We start from the raw sequence: 4,902 nt of genomic DNA, 5'->3' as shown, positions 1-4,902 counted from the left end.
AACTCATAGAAACAAAGAATAAAATGCTGGTCTGATTACCAGAGATGGAGTGGGGTGGATTGAAAAGATTTGGGTCAAAGAATATAAAATTTTAGTTCTATAGGAGGAATAAGTGCAAGAGAGCTATTGTATGTCATAGTGACTATACTTAACAGTATGTTGTAGATTTGAAAACTAACAGTAACAATAAGTATGTAGAGTAATGCACATGTTTAGTAGCCTGAATTAGCCATTCCAAGATGTGTATACGTATCAAAATACCATGCTGAACATCATAAATACATACAATTTTTACTTATTGATCTAAAAATACACATATACACATATTTTGGGGACCAGCTCAGTAACTCTGCAGTTAAAGGAGCAAGATCCCATATGCCTGATTGTGGTTCAAGTCCCAGTTCAATTGCGGCTTGAGGAACAATTTCGATGCATGTGCACACATGCCAGGATCCTGATGGCAAGGAAGAATGGAGAGGGATTGCTGTGACTGTGTTCTATTTAGGGGCATGCTCTCCCTTTCTCTCTCTGAGCAGCACGTGCACCCCCGGTAATAAAAAAAAAAAAAAAGAAAAGAAAAAACTTCTTTGGAAAATGAATACAATTTTCAAAAAGTGAAACTCACAGGATTTAATTTTATTTAGATTTGCAATTCAAGTTCTAGGTTTATACGCACGCACACACACACATATATGTAGACTATAGGTATATGTTTAAAATTTATTTTAGAAATAAAAAAAAGTAATGACGGCTTTCAATTCTGGGTACTAGTGGAAATGTGCCATTGGACTCTATTTCTACCATCCTCATACCTATAGATATGCAGGGAACTCAAGCAGCTTACCCAGAAGAAAATGATGAACCCAACTAAAAGGTTGGAAAATGAACAGAATAAACAACTCTCTAAGAAAGACATACAAACAGCCAAAAAAGCATATGAAAACATGCTCAACATTCCTCATTGTAAGGGAGATGCAGATCAAAACCAAAATGAGATACCACCTAACCCCAGTCAGACTGGTGAAGATTAAAAAAACAAATAATATGGGACCAGCAGTTAGCGTAATGGCTATGTCCCTGGACTCCCACGTAGTTGACTGTGGTTCAAGTCCCGGACCCGGTGGCTTAAACTCACACCGGGCGTGCGTGCCCAAGATCCCAAGAGGAGAATGGAGGAGAAGGGATTGTGGCGTGGCCATCCCCTTTGGGGGGTGATTTCTCGCTTTCTATCTCTCTGTCTCTCTCTGTCTGGCGAGCGCACGCACCCTATAGCAAAAACCTCTCCAAAAAAAAAAGTAAATAAACAAATAAACAAATAATATAAGTGCTAGAGAGGATGTAGTCAAAGGGGAACACTCCTACACTGTTGGTGGGAATGTAAATTGGTCCAGCCACTGTGAAAAATGATATGAAGGTTACTCAAAGATGTTCAAATAGAACTATCATATGATCCAGCAATTCCACTCCTGGGTATCTACCCAAATGACAGGAGAGCACTCAGTCGGAAAAGTGCTTGCACAACTATTTTCATTGCAGCGTTATTCATAGATCGCTAAGACTTGGAACCAGCCCAAATGTCCACAAACTGATGGATGGATTGAAAAATTGTGGCACATTCACAATTGCCAAGACATGGAACCAACCTAAATGTCCACAAACTGATGAATGGATTGGAAAAGTGAGGTATATATACTCTATGGAATACTACTCAGCCATAAAAAATAACAAGACCCTGGAATTTGATAAAAAGTGGACGAATATGGAAGATATGTTGCTGAATGAAGCAAGTCAGGCTATGAAAGAGAGACACTGAGTGTCTCTACTTAACGTATAATGACTATCCACATGCTGTGGTAGAGACTGAAAGACTGGAGAACATAAAAGTATTAAAAATTGTAATGGACACTAGAGACAAAGTGGAAAGAGAGTGTGGGAGGGGAAGAGCATAGGAAAGGAAATTTGGGGGAAAATGGAGAGGTAAGACACTTGTGGGACACAAATATGATTTATCATCTGTTGACAAGGATGTGTATAATAGTCTCAACTGGGCTGGACTGAGGTGTAAATTATGCTGGGTAAAGTCTCTTCATAATCTAAATGATGTATAGTGATTTACTGTATGAATAATAATTTAAAATTTAAAAATAATTTTAAAAAAGAAAATTACAAAATGCTGCTAAAAGAAGTAAAAGATCTAAATAAATGAAGAGACATACCATGTTCATGACTGTAAAACTCAACATAATAAAGATGTCATTTCTCCCCAAATAAACCTATAGGTTTAATGCAATTTATATCAAAGTCCCAGCAATAATTTTTACAGTTGTAGATCAACTTATTCCAAAATGTATATGAAAAGATAATTAAATTAGAATAACAAAACCAATTTTGAAAAAGAATAAAATGATAATAATCACTCAGTTATAAAACTCATTTTATAGTCACAATAATCAATACAGTGTGGTATTGGTGAAAGGATACAAATGAAGATTACTGGAGCAGAATAGAGAATCCAGAAATAGACTCACAAGTAACTGAAAAGTGATTTTCACAAAGGTACAAAAGCAGTTCAATAGAGGAAGGACTGTCCTTTCAACAAATGGTAGTAAAACAATTGGACATCCATGATTTTTAAAGAAAATGTGAAATTCCACTTAAAATAAGTTAAAGATTTAAGTGCAAAATGTAAATCTACAAAACTTGTAGATTCTAACATAGAAAATCTTTGAGATCTGCACTGGGTAAGGAGTTTTTGGACACAACAAAACTTGAAAAGTGAGATCTATAAAGAAAAAAATTAGTCAACCAGACTTACCAAAAAAGAATTTGTTCAACAAAAAATTTTAAGTGGATTAAAAAATCAGCTATAGACCTGAGAAAACATTTGGAAACTACTATCTGATCAAGGAGACATGCATAGAATATGTAAAGAACTCTCAAAACTTAATAAAAATTAAACAATCCTATTAGACAACAGGAAAGATATGATTGGACACTTCACCAAAGAGAATATCTAGGTGGCAAATAAGCACATGAAAATATGTTCAGCATCATTAACCATTAGGGAGATGCAAATTAAAACCATAGTAAGATATCTCTGTATACTTACTGGAACAAATAGCTGAAATAAAATTAGTGACAATCCCAAATGCTGGTAAGAAGGAAGAGATAATATGTTATGCATGGCTCGCAGGAAAGAAGAATGATACAATCACTCAAAAAATAATTTGACAAATTCTTTGAAAACTATTAATAAACACTTACCTTATGAACCAACAACCATACTCCTGAGTATTTATTCCATAAAAATGAAAACTTGTGTCCAAACAAATATGCGTACATGAATATTCATAACATCTTTATTCGTAGTAGTCAAAATTTGGAAATAATCCAAATGTCCTACAATGGGGGAGTGGCCCAACAAACTAGAATAACATTCAACAATAAAAAGGAACGATTCATAAAAATAGCAACTTGGGGTCCTGGTGTTGAAGGAATTGTGGTTACACAAACCTACATAAGTGTGACCAAATTACATAGAAGCATTTGAATGCACAGGCACACACATGCACACACACAAATAAGTGCATGTAAAACTGAAAAAATCTGAATAGGGCTGTGGGCAGTACCAATGCTAATTTCCTGGTTTGGATATGATCTTAAAATTATGTTACTATCCATGTTAGTAACTTAACATTGGAGGAACTGGGAAAAGGAGACATAGGACCTCACTGCACTATTTCCACAATTTCCTATGAATCCGGAATTATTTCAAAACAACAAATAAGAAAAACTAGGAAGCAAAATAATGAAATAAAAATTATCTGCAGCTAGCTCTAAGTTTAGTGGTTAAGTGCTGTGCATAGGAAGTTGGATCCCACCTGACTGACTGGTTGAGTCCTGGCCTCAATGGCTTGAAAAACGTCCCAGGAGGTGTGTGTGCATGCCCCCAGTCCTGCAGCAACGGAGGAGGAGAAATTGTGTGTAATGCTGATTAGGAGGTGCTTTCTCTTTCTTTCTCTGGTAAGTGCATAAACCCTTTGGCATTTAAAACAAGTTATCTAGGGACAGCAGTTGGCGTAATAGCTATGTCTCTGGACTCCCATGTAGTCTACTGCTGTTTGAGTCCTGGTGGCTTAAACTCATGCCACGCACATGTGCATGCATGCCCAAGATCCAAGAGGAGAATGGAGGAGAAGAGATTGCGGCGTGGCCATCCTCCCCTGGGGGGTGATTTCTCGCTTTGTCTCTATCTTTCTCTATCTTTCTAGCAAGCACAAGCACGCTATAGCAAAAACCTCTCAAAAAAAGATTATCTATAGTTCCTAATACTCAGCTCAGCATATTATTATTTTTTTTTATTTTATTCACCTTCGTGTGTGTGTGTGTGTGTGTGTGTGTGTGTGTGTAGGTAGGTATAAACATATTTATAAGAAGGACTCAGTGTCCACACTTCTTTGTTACTATCATTTCATTTAGTGGTGTGTCATGATCAAGTTTCCACGTTTTAACTATTTTTCTATAATATCCATTAATGTCTTAGTGGTATTAAATAGGTGAAAACAATTCTATTTCAAACTCCTTCTATTAGCAAACTCCTTTCCTAATCCCTCCTATTATGAGAGAAACATGGAGCTTTTTTTTTTTTTTTTTTGGAGGAGAGTTCTCATTCTTTTTCCCATTTATTTTATTTCTTTATTTACTTTCTTTTTTTTATTTTTTATTATCATCAAAATCTTCTTTATATTACATTGGATTACATATAACTTTACAGTGTATTACATTGCTTTTTCAAAAGGGAATGCCATGCAAGTCAGTCAGTACAAAGACATTAGTCTCCCCGCTTCAACATTCGATATCTTTTCTATGTTTTCCCCAATCATTATTATTATTATTATTATT

This window comes from Tupaia chinensis, unplaced genomic scaffold (assembly GCF_000334495.1).
Source record: "Tupaia chinensis unplaced genomic scaffold, TupChi_1.0 Scaffold143584_1, whole genome shotgun sequence".
Taxonomy (NCBI): Eukaryota; Metazoa; Chordata; class Mammalia; order Scandentia; family Tupaiidae; genus Tupaia; species Tupaia belangeri.
This window is presented reverse-complemented; position numbering follows the sequence as displayed.